We start from the raw sequence: 18360 nt of genomic DNA, 5'->3' as shown, positions 1-18360 counted from the left end.
CTGCCTTTGCCTTTTCAGCATCCTTGGCATGGTGGTGTACCCCCATGCAAAGGTTGTTGGTGTTGTGTTGTTCAGTGCCACTGGATGCCCCTGCACAGCCCAGGCACCCGTGCCTTGCCCCTTTTCCCTTTCCACTGCCTGATTTCCATGGCTTTCATGCATTGTGTAGTAGGTACGTACCTCCCCCCTTCTTGCTCTTGACATTTAGGCATTTCTTTCCCCCATGCAACTTGCCCTGCATATGTGTTGTTTCCTGAAAGTCTGCACTGTCCTGTCTTGCAATTCCTGTAATGATGTCCTCCGGGATGACGGCTGCAACCATCTCCTCCATCTCGTCCAGAGCCTCCTGCGGTGCTGGACTCCTACCTCCAGGCTGCAGTGCTGCCTTCCTGTTCCTTGCCATTTTCTCCTTAGTCCTGCTCTTGCAGTCCTGCCAGCGTTTCTTACACTCAATGACAGTTCTCCTGACCTCTGCCACACTGTTTATCTTGTCCACAATTTGTTGCCAAATTGCCTCTCTCCTCCCAATTGGCAATTTAGAGGCGATGAAGAGTTGATGCTGGTGCTCTGTCACCTCTCTGACCAGTATTTCATGCTCCTCTGTCTCTCTCCTGTGTCTTGTCTGTGTCCTCCTGGCTGGATCCTGGTAGATTGAGGTCTCCCTGGGGTCTCTCATGGCTTCTGGGATCCATTTTGGGGCTCCTTAGCACTGTTTGCTGTGTTTGCGTTGCTTTTTGACACCATTGCGGGGAAAAATGGTGCCTATCCGGTTCGAGACGTTTTCCGTGTCACAAATCGGATTAGAGTCATTTTTCCTGCGATAACGTCATTTTGCTTTATGACATGGCGCAATGGTTAGCGTAAATAAAATGACTCTAACCAGTTCTTAGCGCTGCCGTGCATCAAAGTATAAATTTGATGCACGGGTGGCGCTAAGAAATGCTGTTAGTCCACGTAAAACTTGTTGACGCAAAACTGCGTTAGTGCAGTTTTGCGTCAAAAAGTATAAAGCTGGCCCCAAGTGCCCTCATCCACAGTAGTGTCTTCAGAAGCCTGATCATTTTTGTGAAAAAAATGTTTATTAATTGTATTTATCATTAGTCTCTTCATGGTTCAAGGGGAGAGACTGGTCCTTCTACATGTGATAACTGCCCCAGCTGCACTGAACAAATGCTCCAAAGACACATGGCTACTGGACATGCTGGAAACTTTATTTTTTTACTTGAATTCTGTCATATGAAACCAATCCATTGCAGATGTTGGAAGAGAAGCCGTTGTTGCTGTTGGTGTAGTAGTAGCCGGCGATGGTGTTGGGTAATGCTGTTGCAGCAATTAGAACATGATTTTGGAAAACTCATAGCCATCACCATCGTCCTCTCAAGTGCACACTGCATCTCTGTTAAGTCTGACTTCTCTGCACCAATCTATCAGAGGGTGAGCACAGATTGATTTAGGGTTTGCCTGTACCTTACCCTGACTAGAGTTGTAGTTGCTGCTTGACCAGCACTCATACTCCTGTCAACCAAAAACCTAGGCCCGTATTTATACTCCGTTTGCGCCGAATTAGCGTCGTTTTTTTCGACGCAAATTCGGCGCAAAACTAACGCCATATTTATACTTTGGCGTTAGACGCGTCTAGCGCCAAAGTATGGGCAAATAGCGTCATTTTTTTGCGTGAACGCCTTCCTTGCGTTAATGAGATGCAAGGAAGGCGTTCCCGTCTAAAAAAATGACGGCGACGCAATTGCGTCGTATTTATACTCCTGGGCAAAAATCACGCCCGGGAGTGGTCGGGTCAAAAAACCCCGCATTTGCGCCACTTTTTAACGCCTGGGTCAGGGTAGGCGTTAAGGGGCCTGTGGGTTCAAAATGAGCCCACAGGTGCCCTCCCATGCCCCCAGGGACCCCCCCTGCCACCCTTGCCCACCCCAGGAGGACACCCAAGGATGGAGGGACCCATCCCAGGGACATTCAGGTAAGTTCAGGTAAGTATAATTTGTTATTTTTTTAAAAAAAAATTGGTGGCATAGGGGGGCCTTATTTGTGCCCCCCTACATGCCACTATGCCCAATGACCATGCCCAGGGGACATAAGTCCCCTGGGCATGGCCATTGGGCAAGGGGGCATGACTCCTGTCTTTACTAAGACAGGAGTCATTTAAATGGCGTCTGGGCGTCGAAAATAATGGCGCAAATCGGGTTGAGGCGATTTTTTTGCCTCAACCTGACTTGCCCCATTTTAAGACGCCCTAACGCCATTTTCCCCCTACGCCGGCGCTGCCTGGTCTACGTGGTTTTTTTCCACGCACACCAGGCAGCGCCGGTCTGCTAGCGCCGGCTAACGGCATTCCATAAATACGGCGCCCGCATGGCGCTTCAGAATGGCGTTAGACGGCGCTAGATTTTTTGACGCTAAACTGCGTTAGCGCCGTTTAGCGTCAAAAAGTATAAATATGGGCCCTAATTTCTAACGTTGGAGTTCCGTGGTAAGATAAGGACTTGTGTTTGTGCAGAGCCAGATGTAGCAAACTTTTGCGAGTCGCAAATGGCCCGAATCGCAATTTGCGACCCCGCAAAATCGGAAATGGGATGCAAAAATCCCATTTCCGAATCGCAAATTGCGATGCAAGCCATTACCGACTCGCAAAAATAGCGAACCCATTTTGCGACTCGCAAATAGGAAGTCACAATTTGCGAGTCGCAAACCATATGAAATAGCCACTCGCAAATTGCGACTAGTCACAAAAAGCCCTTTTTGCACTTCCAATTTACCACTAACTCAGAGCAGGTGGTAACCATAACCAAAGTATAAAAGGGGACCCAGAAGGCACCTGGGCCACTCAAGATGGCAGAGATATATGTGATAGCGAGGAGGAGGAGAGCCCACGCCGCACAGCAGATGAGGAGGAGGAGCCAGAGACAGGAGAAGATATACAGAACCAGACAGACACTTTTCCAACAAACTGAGGAAGAGATATATGATAAATACAGACTTAGCAGTGCAGCAATACTAGATTTAATAGATCTACTCAATCCGCAGCTTCAACGCCAGACTGTGCGCAGCAGCGCCATCCCCACACATGTGCAAGTGCTATGTTCACTGCACCTCTTGGCCTCGGGTAGCTATTAGGGGGTCATTGCCGTGGCAGGTGGGGTATCCCAAAGTGCACTTTCACGGTTCTTCAGAGCATTCCTAGATGCCATACTCACACACATGTCCAGATGCATATACCTACCTAGGAATGAGGCAGAAATCAACAGCACCAAGTTGGAATTCTACAGGATTGCCAACTTCCCTCATGTAATAGGGTGTGTAGACGGGACACATATACAAATATGCCCTCCTGCAAATCTGGAATATCTGTTCCGCAACCGGAAGTGTACCCACTCACTGAACATCCAGGTGGTATGTGACGCCCATTATGTTATTACTGACATGGTAGCCAAATTTCCAGGGAGTACACATGACTCCGACATTTTCAGGCACAGTGGGATACACCAACGCCTAGAACATGGGGAGTTTGGAGACGGATATCTCCTAGGTATAGCTGAATACACCTTGCAGACATACACACAGGTCAATGTGGAACCCATCCATGCCCAGCTAACATTGTTCATTTTGGGGGATGATGTTGGGGTTTTTGTGTACTCTTAAAAAAAAAAATATATATATATATATATATATATATATATATATATATATATATATATATATATATATATATATATATAAAATACACAAAAAATATATTTGTTTAGTATTAGTTAGTATCTGTTTAGGTTAGTATATGTTGTCCTACATGTGTCCCGTCATATAAGGGGGTTAATGTCTAGAGTGTTTAGTTACATGTGGTAAGTAAGTTTACCATAGGGTAGTTAGGGTCAGGTGTGGGTAATTTATAGTTAGGATAGGTTAGGTTAGTATGGGTGTGTGACAGTTTAAGTCTTCTTTTATACATATTTAATAAAGTTTTAGGCACTCCTTTACGGTATGTGTCATATGCTTGGGGATCTGGGCCTTTGCATGAGTGTACAGTGGCAAATTTGTGTTTGCTTGTGTATTCCGTCCTGCATCCACATCCCATTCTAGACATGTTTATTCCCAGTTCCAAATGAGCTGTCACATTGGCAGCTACAACAAAGCTACTTCTCTATGCATCTGCCATCCATTGTACCCACCACTCAAGGTGACTATTGTTCCCATGTGGTGGACAGGTAGGTGTTCTTTTTTTACGCTGTCATCATTTGGGTCCTGTGTTGGAATCTTGGGCACTGTGGGACGTCTGCCTGCGGCCTGATGTTCATGTGAACCCTGATAAAGTGAGTGGTGTCAACTTCTTATCAGGTTAAATATACAAAATTCACACCTATGAGTTTAAATTGAACTCCCAGGTGACGTTATTGTCCAAACACTTTTACACAGCCATTCCTGCTGTATGTTGTGGTTGTGGCATTTATGCTTAGAGTCAAATGTCACATACACAATGATTGTCTTGTAGGGGATGTGGCCAGCATTGAGTTTAATCTTGTGGATACCTTGGGCCTGACATATCCAATTTTTACACAGCATTTGACTGTTAGTATTGCTTTTACTTCAGAAATGAGCCACAAGCAGCAGAGATGATTTTACAATCCAGACCCTTGTGCATAGATATCAGCCCACATTCTTTCCACGCTCTTGTATTGACAATCAGTGACCATTGACATGTTATTAAATGGTAAGATCCCACATCTGAAGTATCTTCTAGTTGAAAGCACTGTATATGCGATACATAGCATAAGTCAAGTTCAGCAATCTTTTATTATAAAGTGAGGGGAATTGAAAGGACATCAAAAAGGCAGTCTCTCAATTGACACGTTTTTTAGTTAAGAGGAGATTAAGTTCCAATATTCAACGGAGTTGCAGCCAACACATGTTTCGCCCCATATTGCAAGTGCGCTATGGCTTTCTCAAGGCTGTAAAAAATATATAAACGATATAAGACTCAAGGTAAATCACACACTAGAGAGAAGTGCTACCAGAGAAGTGAATATCCTAAGTGCAGACGGATAGAACATACATCCTTGTCTGCTGTGCTAACAAAAAGTGAGAAAAGTTATAATAAAAGTTATAATAAAAGTGAATCCCCTTAATGGGGTTCACTACAAGAGAACTGTTATTGTTGTAAACACCCTGATTGTAACGAATATTAGTCAGTGTGTAGTAATGAGAACAGCATGCGTATTGCTATGCTCACTGCAAAAGAGAATGAAAAAATAAGTTGCAGGCAGAAATGAAAACCCCCTATAGAAATACTCAAGTAATGTAAAAGAAAAGAAAAACGGGAGAAGGTAAGAGAAAAAAGATGAATTGAGGATTAATACTATCAAGTCAAGCAAGTGAATACATGCTGGCACTCACGTGGTTTTAGTACAATCATGATCAAGGCAAGCTGAGAAAATAGCTAAATGTGATATAGAAAATTGACCTATATTGGTAACATACCACGTTATATAGAGTAGAAGGATCTTCTGACAAAATTGTCACAATTGTTGATAAAGATCTGGGCACAGAAATGTATATAACATTTAAAAAGACCACAGGGCAAAATGTTATACAGATAATAATTAGACCATACTTTGTAAAGCCATACAATATCCCACTCTGTTATAGTTCACAAATTAATTCGTTACGAAATAAGATACAGTAAACAAGTAAGAAACCTATCCAGAATGAATTAATAACAGTCAAAGTTTTGAGAGATACATCGGGAGGCCTCGGGTTTAAGGAAGAAAAAAAAGAAACTGATAATTCGAGTTGCCATCTGATGAAAAATATTGTTGTACAGTAGCTAAACAAAGTCTAAATAAAATATAGGATATGGCCACTCGGGGGCCTTCTGTTCTATGAAACAGGCTGATGAAGGTGAAGTTTTGCACTTACCGAATTGATGGAGTGTTAGCAAAATAAAGCGTCCCGACGCGTCCTGCGGTTAATCGCGAAGGACGCGCCGGAGGAACCCGCGTTAAATAGCGGTAGTCCTTCCTCTGATCAGAAGTACAGATACAGAGGAAGGACTCGGGAGAGTCTAGTATAGTTGAAAAATATCGGCGCCATTTTGGGAAGGGCGGAATTGAGGCCGAATTTACAAGGAGTGATGAGTTTGTTAACCATACATAAAGTGATAATAGGAATATAAGGAAAATATAATATATTAAATATTAATAGAAGGCAACATAAATAATTGAAAAGATAACACTAAATCCAGAATATGGAGGTATCCAAAAAGAAGCAAAAAAGAAGGAAAAAACGATAACATGCTTCTAAGTTAGACCCAAGGGATAATTCTTCCCTGTATAGGCAAGCAGCAGAGTGACCAGAAAACAAGAGAGGATAATGCATGAGAACAGTACATAGGGAAAAATGATACATAAAGGCCAATGCATAGGGACAAAAAGTATGGAACACGTCAGTCTCATTATACCAACCAATAATGCCACTCATGGTCCTTGTTTAAACCATTATACACTGTATCATAATGGATTATCATCCGACTTTCTTCTTGGCGTAGACGCAGATGTAAATTGCCCCCCATTGGGGACAATGTGATGCGTTGAAGGCCACAGAAAGTAAAGTTGCGTTCATTGGGATGAAATTCATTGTAGTGTTCCACAAGAGGCGCCTTGGCCTCCAGTTTTAGGACATTGCGATAATGCTCTTGGATTCGGACTTTTAGAGGACGGATAGTACTTCCAATGTAGACTTTTTGACAGGGACAGCATATTAGATATACAACATTGGTGCTCTCACAATTAATAAAGTCTTTGATCACAAATTCTTTGCCATTGATGTTGATTGTGGTAGATCTGTTGAGACCTAATTTGCAAATCGAGCATTTGGTGCAAGTATAGAACCCCTTTGGATTTGGAAAGAGAGGTCCGGAGGATTTCAGTTGGAAGAAAGACGGGCAAAGTTTATCCCTGAGATTGGGGGCTCGACGAAACCCTATTTGTGGGTGATAAGTGATATATTGATGAATGGAGGGATTATTATGCAGTAAGTACCAGTGTTTCTGTAGGTATTTGCGAATAGAGTGATGACCATTATGAAATTCAGTAATCAGGCGAATAGTTGTATCCTCTTTGCGCCAGTGTGATGTATTGATCATCTTGTTCCGGTCCAGTTTGCCTAACTTTTCTTTGGATAGATTCAGGAGCATTTGATTATACCCCCTAGCCATGAGTCTCTCCGTTATTTGTGAGGAAAAAAAGTTATAGTCACTAAGATTAGTGCAGTTCATTCTGGCTCATCTGTACTCGCCTTGTGGAATATTTTTTATTATGCTAGGAGGATGGCAGCTAGTTGCATGCAGAATTAACTTCGCCGCTGTCTGTTTCCTGAAAAATCTGGTCTGCAGTTTGTCATTATCTACATAGATCAGAAGATCTAGGTACTCCACCTGCGAGTCCGAGATATGATATGTGATGTCTATGTTGACATGTTACATGCATCACAAATCTCCAGCACAGTAGATGTGTCACATCACACAGAGACAAAGTGGTTGTGTAGCTGATGTTTATTTTAAAGTGCTGTAATACAATATTTACATAGTCCAGGTTTGTAAGTCCATTGGTGTGACGCATTTTATTGTGACGCAACACAAGTGCAATGTTGAGGGACATGTCATTGGACATGATGCGATGGAGTGTCATTCAGTGCAGTGGAACATGAGTTGCCAATTGGGTAGTGAGAGACAATTGCAGTCCATAGTGGTAAGGTTAACAGTGTGTCGGAGCAGAGTGCTTATCACCAACTGTAGCAAGACTTGCATGTTGTCAAGCACTGGACAAGGGAAAAACAGTGCCCATGTTGCATGGGCTGGTGCTACTGGGTACTCCTATGGGTGAAGGTGATCTGTTCCACGTCTTCATCCTCTGATGTGTGTGTCGTCTCCTCTGCCCTTGATGGTGATGGGTTTGAGGGGGCAACACACACTTCAGTGTTTGGAGAAGTGGACTCTGAATTCCCGGTAGCTGCCAACTGTGGAACTTTTAAGGGCATAAATGCAGCAAGGAGGAGCTGCTGGTTATTGAATATGGCAGCAACATTCCTGTGGTAGGCACCCATGTCTGCCCTGAGGGAGTCCTGATTGTTGTCATGCATGCAGTGAAATGTTTGGGAGGCCAGGTGTTTTGGCAACTCCCTCACTGCAGTGGTGAGGTCCTTCACACACTGTTGGAGTCCTTGCAGTAGTGATTGTTGGACTTGCATGGCTGCTGACTGTTCTGCGGATGTCATCATGCACATCCCCTCAAGGCTGGCTGCCATATTTTGCATCCCCACCCGCACCTCCTTGGCCAGCTCCCGCTGTACTCCCACAACTGCCCTCTCAAAGGTGGTCCCAGTGTCATCATAGTCCTCAGCTGTGTTTGAGCTGGCAGGTCATACTATTGGGGTGGTGGGTGGGTCCTCTGGGATAGCTGCTACATCTGTGCTCCTCCTTGCTACTGGAGGTGGGGTCTGGAGGGTGCCCAAGACATCTTGGAGGGTTTCCTGGCTGATGGCTGTCAGCTCGTCATCCATGTCATCAGGGTAGTCCAGGACAGGAAAATCCACAGGAGAGCCATCTGCAATGAGATATTGTACAATTAGTGTGTCTTTGTTGTGGCAGTTGTAATGTGACATCACTGACTTCCTATTAGTGGAACATTGTATTCTGGGTTCCCATTCATTGTTCCTGTCATTAATATTTGCATTTTCACAGGCCTATGCCCCACCTCCATGTCACATGTAGTGTGGGCAGTTTGGGAAATTGTCTGCGTCACATCCTCTAGGTGTAGGTTCTGTCCAAATTGTGTCTTGCCACATTCTTGTTCTACTCAACCCTCTCTCTGCTACCATTAGCATGGTGAGGCCTTGCAATGCTTGTTGGTGTTCTGATGCCACATGCACCACACATAACAATATGGCCCTGACCCAGTCTTTGATATTTCACATACACCTATAGATTGCTGAAACCTAGCACATACCATGTATTGCATTGGCATGACACGATACAGGTGTCAGCATTGGTAGTTGGTCATGTTGATGTGTGCTACATTGCATTGCACTGATGGGCCTGGCAGAGTTCCATTTCCTCTTATGACTATGCGGGTGTGTTTCACTAGCTACACACTTACGTCCTCCCCTTCAATGCTGTTGTCTTAGCAGTATGACAATAGAGATGTTGGAAGGTGGCATTGGAGCTATTGTAACACAGGCACGGGGTGGACCCTGGAATGGTCAGCATGGGTAGAGATTACTGCTGTGTACTTCATAATGTAAGTGACAGTGCCTGATGTTTATTCAGTCTATGGACATGAGCATTTGACAGGAGTTGCACTTGGATAGAAATTGAAGGGGATTGATCACGTAGTCATGCTGAACCCTAATTGTGAGTGTGTTTGTGCCATGGGCACCTAACTGCCATTTCCTAATTGACCAGCACACACAGCACAGGTAGTAGTGGCAAATGTTGTCAATGGTAAATGCCACTTGAGACAATGGCCTGAGACTGGGAATTGTCCCCTGGTTCACATTCTGAGATTAGCAGCTATCCTGTGACAGCAGCACAGTTTTACATTCTACCCTACCCTCCTGGACTGCCTTTGCCTTTTCAGCATCCTTGGCATGGCGGTGTACCCCCATGCAAAGGTTGTTGGTGTTGTGTTGTTCAGTGCCACTGGATGCCCCTGCACAGCCCAGGCACCCGTGCCTTGCCCCTTTTCCCTTTCCACTGCCTGATTTCCATGGCTTTCATGCATTGTGTAGTAGGTACGTACCTCCCCCATTCTTGCTCTTGACATTTAGGCATTTCTTTCCCCCATGCAACTTGCCCTGCATATGTCTTGTTTCCTGAAAGTCTGCACTGTCCTGTCTTGCAATTCCTGTAATGATCTCCTCCGGGATGACGGCTGCAACCATCTCCTCCATCTCGTCCAGAGCCTCCTGCGGTGCTGGACTCCTACCTCCAGGCTGCAGTGCTGCCTTCCTGTTCCTTGCCATTTTCTCCTTAGTCCTGCTCTTGCAGTCCTGCCAGCGTTTCTTACACTCAATGACAGTTCTCCTGACCTCTGCCACACTGTTTATCTTGTCCACAATTTGTTGCCAAATTGCCTCTCTCCTCCCAATTGGCAATTTAGAGGCGATGAAGAGTTGATGCTGGTGCTCTGTCACCTCTCTGACCAGTATTTCATGCTCCTCTGTCTCTCCCCTGTGTCTTGTCTGTGTCCTCCTGGCTGGATCCCGGTAGATTGAGGTCTCCCTGGGGTCTCTCATGGCTTCTGGGATCCATTTTGGGGCTCCTTAGCACTGTTTGCTGTGTTTGCGTCGCTTTTTGACACCATTGCGGGGAAAAATGGTGCCTATCCGGTTTGAGACGTTTTCCGTGTCGCAAACCGGATTAGAGTCATTTTTCCTGCGATAACGTCATTTTGCTTTACGACATGGCGCAATGGTTAGCGTAAATAAAATGACTCTAACCAGTTCTTAGCGCTGCCGTGCATCAAAGTATAAATTTGATGCACGGGTGGCGCTAAGAAATGCCGTTAGTCCACGTAAAACTTTCTGACGCAAAACTGCGTTAGTGCAGTTTTGCATCAAAAAGTATAAAGCTGGCCCCAAGTGCCCTCATCCACAGTAGTGTCTTCAGAAGCCTGATCATTTTTGTGAAAGAAATGTTTATTAATTGTATTTATCATTAGTCTCTTCATGGTTCAAGGGGAGAGACTGGTCCTTCTACATGTGATAACTGCCCCAGCTGCACTGAACAAATTCTCCAAAGACACATGGCTACTGGATATGCTGGAAACTTTATTTTTTTACTTGAATTCTGTCATATGAAACCAATCCATTGCAGATGTTGGAAGAGAAGCCGTTGTTGCTGTTGGTGTAGTAGTAGCCGGCGATGGTGTTTGGTAATGCTGTTGCAGCAATTAGAACATGATTCTGGAAAACTCATAGCCAACACCATCGTCCTCTCCAGTGCACACTGCATCTCTGTTAAGTCTGACTTCTCTGCACCAATCTATCAGAGGGTGAGCAGATTGATTTAGGGTTTGCCTGTACCTTACCCTGACTAGAGTTGTGGTTGCTGCTTGACCAGCACTCATACTCCTGTCAACCAAAAACCTAATTTCTAACGTTGGTGTTCCGTGGTAAGATAAGGACTTGTGTTTGTGCAGAGCCAATGGCCCGAATCGCAATTTGCGACCCCGCAAAATCGGAAATGGGATGCAAAAATCCCATTTCCGAATCGCAAATTGCAATGCGAGCCATTACCAACTCGCAAAAATAGCGAACCCATTTTGCGACCCGCAAATAGGAAGTCGCAATTTGCGAGTCGCAAACCATATGAAATAGCCACTCGCAAATTGCGACTAGTCACAAAAAGCCCTTTTTGCACTTCCAATTTACCACTAACTCAGAGCAGGTGGTAACCATAACCAAAGTATAAAAGGGGACCCAGAAGGCACCTGGGCCACTCAAGATGGCGGAGATATATGTGATAGCGAGGAGGAGGAGAGCCCACGCTGCACAGCAGATGAAGAGGAGGAGCCAGAGACAGGAGAAGATATACAGAACCAGACAGACACTTTTCCAACAAACTGAGGAGGAGATATATGATAAATACAGACTTAGCAGTGCAGCAATGCTAGATTTAATAGATCTACTCAATCCGCAGCTTCAATGCCAGACTGTGCACAGCAGCGCCATCCCCACACATGTGCAAGTGCTATGTTCACTGCACCTCTTGGCCTCGGGTAGCTATCAGGGGGTCATTGCCGTGGCAGGTGGGGTATCCCAAAGTGCACTCTCACGGTTCTTCAGAGCATTCCTAGATGCCATACTCACACACATGTCCAGATACATATACCTACCTAGGAATGAGGCAGAAATCAACAGCACCAAGTTGGAATTCTACAGGATTGCCAACTTCCCTCATGTAATAGGGTATGTAGACGGGACACATATACAAATATGCCCTCCTGCAAATCTGGAATATCTGTTCCGCAACCGGAAGTGTACCCACTCACTGAACATCCAGGTGGTATGTGACGCCCATTATGTTATAACTGACATGGTAGCCAAATTTCCAGGGAGTACACATGACTCCTACATTTTCAGGCACAGTGGGATACACCAACGCCTAGAACGTGGGGAGTTTGGAGACGGATATCTCCTAGGTATAGCTGAATACACCTTGCAGACATACACACAGGTCAATGTGGAACCCATCCATGCCCAGCTAACATTGTTCATTTTTGCCAAACAGGTGACAGTGCATATGCACTACGACCATGGATACTTACCCCGTACTTAACACCCAGCAATGAGAATGAGAGGCGATACAACAGTACACATAGGAGGACCCGAAATGTTATAGAGAGGACCTTTGGACTGTTGAAGGCAAGATTCAGATGCCTCCACAGAAGTGGAGGTGCCCTCCAGTATGCCCCAATAACAGCATTCAAGATCGTTGTCGCATGCGCTATACTGCACAACATTGCCACCAGACGTGGGCTACATATCACCCCTGAAGACCCAGATTGGGAGGAACAAGAGCTACCACATCGCCATCATGGGGATAGAAGCATTGCAAATCAAGGCAGACACAGACGGGACCACATTGCAAACCAATACTTTGGAAGGTACGTGGTAACTGTCACCACACACACGAATGTCACACACAAAGAGCCCAGGTGTGAAGTGGAACAAACAAGAACTTTAATGATGTGAACCAATAAACTATTTACAGAAACTACTGATCAGGGGCTGTAAAAGTCCACCTGCTATGAAGACACATTAACCTCATGTGCCTCCATTGTATGTCAGTGCGTAGCTCACACCCTACGCCGTGCTCGCCCAGCATGGCTGGTTCCTGGAGCGTCTGCAGTGCCCTGCCGTGCACTTCTATTACGCAACACCCTGGTGTCTGTGGTATATGCACTACTTATCGTAGAGCCCTCCTCACTGACTTGCGGCGTGTCTACCGTGCCCCTAGCCACCTGTCGTGCATCCATCATGTCGACTGCGTGGCTAATGCATCCCAGCCTACGAGCCACATCGCTGGCAAAGTGGCCCATGTCCACCTGTAGGCTGACTGTGCGGATTGACAGCCCTGCAGTGTTTACAGCCATCCGGACGATGGAGGCAGCCATGCGGTCTAGGCGGTGGATGAGCTGCGGGTCACGGCGCCTTGGACCCTCTCTCTCCGGGACAAGTTCAGCCACCAGTTGTCTGAGTGAGAGCGCAAGGTCACCTACAGTGCTGTTTAGATGTTGTAGCTCTGTGTGGACCTGTTGCAGCCCTGTTGTTTGGTTTCTTTCCATGCGCCGCATGGCCCCTGAAATAAGTCTCATTTCCCTTGTCTGCAGGCGCAGACCATGGATGAGTGCAGCCTCTGCGGCGGAAATGGAGGCGTCCCCTACTGCTCCCTGTGACACTGTAGGGACATTGACACGTCGCCTGCGTCCTGTACGCTGGCACTGTTGCTGGGCCCAGGTGCTGCCTCAATCTCAATTATGGCACTGGTGCATCTGGAGGGGACTGTGGTTGGTTGGTGTAGGTCCCTGTGGTGGCTGCTCCTGGGTCCTGTGCTGCCTGGTGGCTGACCTGTGGCCCCTGGACGGTGTGGCTGGAGGTGGTGTCTTGTGGGAGACCTGTGGGACATAGGGAACACACTGTCAGTATCTACCATCTGTTATATGCTTCCTAATAAACTGTTGCCTATCAGCTGCCTACTTGACTACACAGGTGGTTGCTACTCTGAAATTGAGCTATTTTGGTTGTGCATGCTGCTGTGTACTAGGTGGGTGGGGGTATGGCATATATGGGTGTACATGCATGTCTCATGGTACTCACTGGTTGATGGTCCTGGCGCTGATGTGTCCAGCTCTCCTATTCCGGACACTGCCTCTGGCTCCAGGGTCTCCTCCACTCTTTCCTCCAAGGGTGTGGGTGGTGGTATGGTAGATGGTCCTCCTCCAGTGCCCCTCATCTCCCAGAGGCACTCTGCCACCCTCTCCTTGGTCCAGGAGCGCAGGTCATACCACCTTTTCTTCAGTTCCTCAATGCTCCTGTGGCTCACACCCATTGAATTTACTTTGTCTTGACTTTCACTCCAAATCCTCCTTTTTTCCTGCTCTGGCACACTGAGGGCTGCTCTCCCAAAGAGTTGATCATGGTGCTGGCAGCATTCGTTCGTCAGCACCTCCAGTTCTTTTTCTGCAAATTTTATCTTTCTCTTCCTGGCTGTTTCTTCCATTGTAGCTGCTGTTCCTCCTGTTGGCTGTTCAGCAGTTGGAAATGGGTGTGGTCCTCCCTCCTCCCAGGTGTATTAGTAAACTTCCTGGCTGTGATGTCATCATCAAGAGCCAGGAAGTGTTTTCCAGAGTGTTCTGCTGCACCTGCATTCAATTTGCAGCACAGTCTCAATTTGCGACACCCACTCGCAATTTGCATGTTCGTTTTTAGCACGGTCGCAAAAAGCGACCTCGCAAACAGCGGACCCGCAATCTGCGGTGCAACTTCATTTGCGAGCCGCAAAATGGAGTCGCTTTTTCTTGTTGGATACCATATTGCGAGTCGGAAATTGCGAGTCGCAACGACTCGCAATTTCCGACTCGCTATTTTTTAGTTACCTACATCTGGCCCTTGGTGTATACTACCATTCTACATCTAAAACCAAGTCAAACTTTAAATTCTTCCTGATTTGAATTTTTTATATTTTTTCACAATTATTTCGCTGACTGCATGATCTACAAACACAAGCATGGAATTTGAGCCGGCCAACCTAGAGGGATACACTGTGGCTTCGCTCAAGGAATTCTACAAGTAGTTTAGACTTCTTGCCATGAGCACCACCAAGAAGGTGGAACTGCAAAAGGTGCTGGGGGCCTGGGTAGAAGCTCACTCCGAGGCTGGCCCTTCTGAGGACCCATTTTAAGTGGATGAGGAGGGTATGATCCCTGAATTAGAACTTCCCGTCAGAGCAGGGAGCAGTGTCTCTTCCTGCGACCTGTCCCCAGAGGAACTGGCAAAGAAAAGGGAGTAGAGAGAATTCCAGTTTCAGATGGCTAATTTGAAAAAGGAGGAGAAAAATGTTAGAAGGGGCTTTGAAGAAAATAAAATCTGATTGGATCATGAACTGAGTCTCAAAGAACTGAACATCAAGACCAGACAGGCATATTTCAGCAGTGATGGTGGCAGCATACCTGCAGTACCTGAAGGAAAGAAAAGAGTTTGCATACTCAAGGATCAGTTATGTGGTGGGAGATGATATAGACAGATGGTTGTCTGTCCATGAGGCTGCACTGAGGGTCTCTGGAAGCACATGCCTACTGTTAAGGAGTGACATACGTCTGACACCAGAGATTGGGGACCAAAGTAAGTACACCCCCATGAAAGCTATTTTACTTGCCAAATTTGGACTGACACCGGAAAAGTAAATCTGAAAGTCCAGGGACAGCCAGAAGCTCCCCAACGTGTCCTGGGTAGATTTTGTGGATTACTCCAGCGATGCACTGAATGGTTGGGTTTGGGGCAGCAAAGTTAGTGATTATGTTGGGTTGTACAATTTAATCATGAGAGCACATGCTCAGTGTCTGTTTTACAGAGTTGTGCCAGCACCTAGTTGACAGTAAGCTGACTGACCCCAGAAAGCCTGCAAGACAAGACCTTCGCCAGACTTGTCTCCTACTTCTATTGCCCCAGAATGAACAGACTCTCGGATGCATTCTGAAGGTTCTGCCCTACCTACCAGACAAGTGGGAAATCAGGAAAAAAAAGAAAACGCTCCTCTGATCCCATGAACAGTCATTGGCACCCCCTTTGACAGGGTGGGAATCAACATCCTTGGACCCTTGGACCTCAAGACAGCCTTAGGCAACAAGTTTGTCCTGGTCTTGGTGGACCATGTCAACCGCTACCCAGATGCCATCCCGCTAAGGTCAGTGACTGCACCTGTGGTAGCTAGAGCTCTGATGGGCATCTTTACCTTTGTTGGGCTCCACAAATAGCTGGTGTGTAATAGAGACACTAACTTCATGTCTGTGTATTTGAATTCCATGTGGGGAGAATGTGGTCTAACTTACAAGTTCACCACACCCTATCACTCCAAATCAATAGTCTTGTGGAGGGAATTCACAAGACCTGCAAAGGCATGATTATGGGCCTGCCTGAGCCCATGAGGCACACATTGGAATGTCCTCTTGCCATTTAAAACACTTTAAACTATTCTCTGCCACCTTTCAGAGGTTGGTTAACAGGGTCCTGGCTAGTAAGGAGGCCTTTTGTGCCACCTACTTAGACGACATTGCTGTCTACAGTTCTTGCTGGGATAAACACCTGCACCACCTCCAAGAGGTGCTTCAGGCCCTGCAAGAGGCAGGCCTGACTATCAAGTCCAGTAAGTGCCAGATAGGGCAGGGTTCAGTGGTGTACCTCGGTCACTTTGTAGGTGGGAGCAAGGTACATACTCTTGAGGCTAAGATTGAAACTATCATAGCCCAGCAACAATTTAAAACTCAGACAGAAATTAGAGCCTTCCTAGGCCTCACAGGATACTTCAGAAGATTTATTAAGAGTATGGCACCATTGTTGCCCCTTAACGGAGCTGACTTCCAAGAAGCATCCCAAAATGGTGATCTGGAAAGAGGCTCGCCAGGCTTTTGATACCCTCAAGGAGGCTATGTGTACAGTACCTATAATTAAGATACCTGATTTCTCCAAGCAATTCATAGTGCAGGCAGGTTCTTCAGAGCATAGCATAGGGACAGACTTAGCACAGTTGAATGAGAAGGGCCTAGACCAACTGGTAGCCATCTTTACTCATTACTACAGAAGTAGAGTGCAATTGAAGTAGACGCTTTAGCTGTGTTCTGGGCACCGAAGAAGTTGAGGCCATACCTGTTTGGGACTCACTTCCTGGTTTAGACAGACAAGACAGTAACCTCAGATGGCTTAAGCAGATGAGGGGTGAGAATCCTAAACTATTGAGTTGGTTTAATCTTCCTACAGGGAATGGACTTTATAATGAAGCACTGTCCAAGGTCAAGTTCTCTCCAGGTTCTTCTGGCTTAGTGAAGAGAACTCCCAAGATGTTGGGTAGCTCTCCCCACTTTCAGCTATGGGGGACGTGTTAGACCTGATAGTCTTAGAGTGGTCTTCTCCCCACCTTTTTGCCTACTTCCTCCACTTTTCTGACCTTGTTTTTGCTCGTATAAGGACTTTTTACCACTGCTTACCAGTACTAAAATGCTTGTGCTCTCTCCCCTAAACATGGCAATATTGGTTATCCCAAATTGTCATATTTAATGTATCTATAAGTCTCTACTAAAGTAGTACTATGTGTACCTAGAGCCTGTAAATTATATGCTGCTATTAGGCCAATACCACTGATTGTGCCATTCACTTATGACGTCCTTCAACTATATCTCAGGCCTGCCATTACAGAGCTTCTGTGTGCAGTTTTTCACTGCCATGTCAACCTGGAAAAATAACTCTTTTGCAGGTACAACCCTTCTCTTTTTATACTTATACATCACCCTAAAGGTAGGACATGGACAAACCAGAGAGTAGAGTGCAATGTATCTGAAAGGCACGATTCATACTCCTAAGTTTTACATGTCCTGGTAGTATAGTGAAAACTCCCAAAGTCATTTTTCACTATTGCAAGGACTATCTCTCCCATAGGATACCACTGGGATTACCTTTTTACATTTTATAAGTGTAAGTCCCAATTGTAATGAGATTCACTTTTCAAGTTTGGTCTCTCTGGAAACCCAATTAAAATCCAAACGTATGGTGAAGTGGGATTTTAAATTGCAATTCTGAAAATGCCACTTTTAGAAAGTCAGTATATTCTCACTATAGCTATTTCATGCCTGCTGTCTGTCTCTGAACCCTCTCTGGAGTGGGTGACAGATGGGCTTTTTGTATTCTCCTAGGCATCCACACACAATGGGAGCATAGGTGTGACTTGATGAGCCACCCTGGCAGGATGTGATGGAGGACCTAGACCTAGCATCACTTACACCTGAATAGCTTGTGTTCTGTCCCCACACAAAGGGCTGCACATCCCCTTGTAGTAAGTTCAGCCACGGCAAGAAAAGCAGAGCCTCTGTGCACTTCAAAGGCCTTTCTTTGAAGTCTCCCCTGCTTCAAAGGCAACACTAATGGGTATAAGTACCATACCTCAGACACCACATTTCAGTACACTTCTGAACCTGTGGATACTCTGACAGGAAGAAGGACTGCTGTATTGCTGAGGACTGCCACTCTGCCAGACTGCACTCTGCTGGATTCCTGCTTTGCTGTGCTGGCCTACTGCCTGCTGGCCCC

The sequence above is a fragment of the Pleurodeles waltl genome, chromosome 5 (genome assembly GCF_031143425.1).
Source record: "Pleurodeles waltl isolate 20211129_DDA chromosome 5, aPleWal1.hap1.20221129, whole genome shotgun sequence".
Taxonomy (NCBI): domain Eukaryota; kingdom Metazoa; phylum Chordata; class Amphibia; order Caudata; family Salamandridae; genus Pleurodeles; species Pleurodeles waltl.
Note: the sequence above shows the minus strand (reverse complement) of the source record.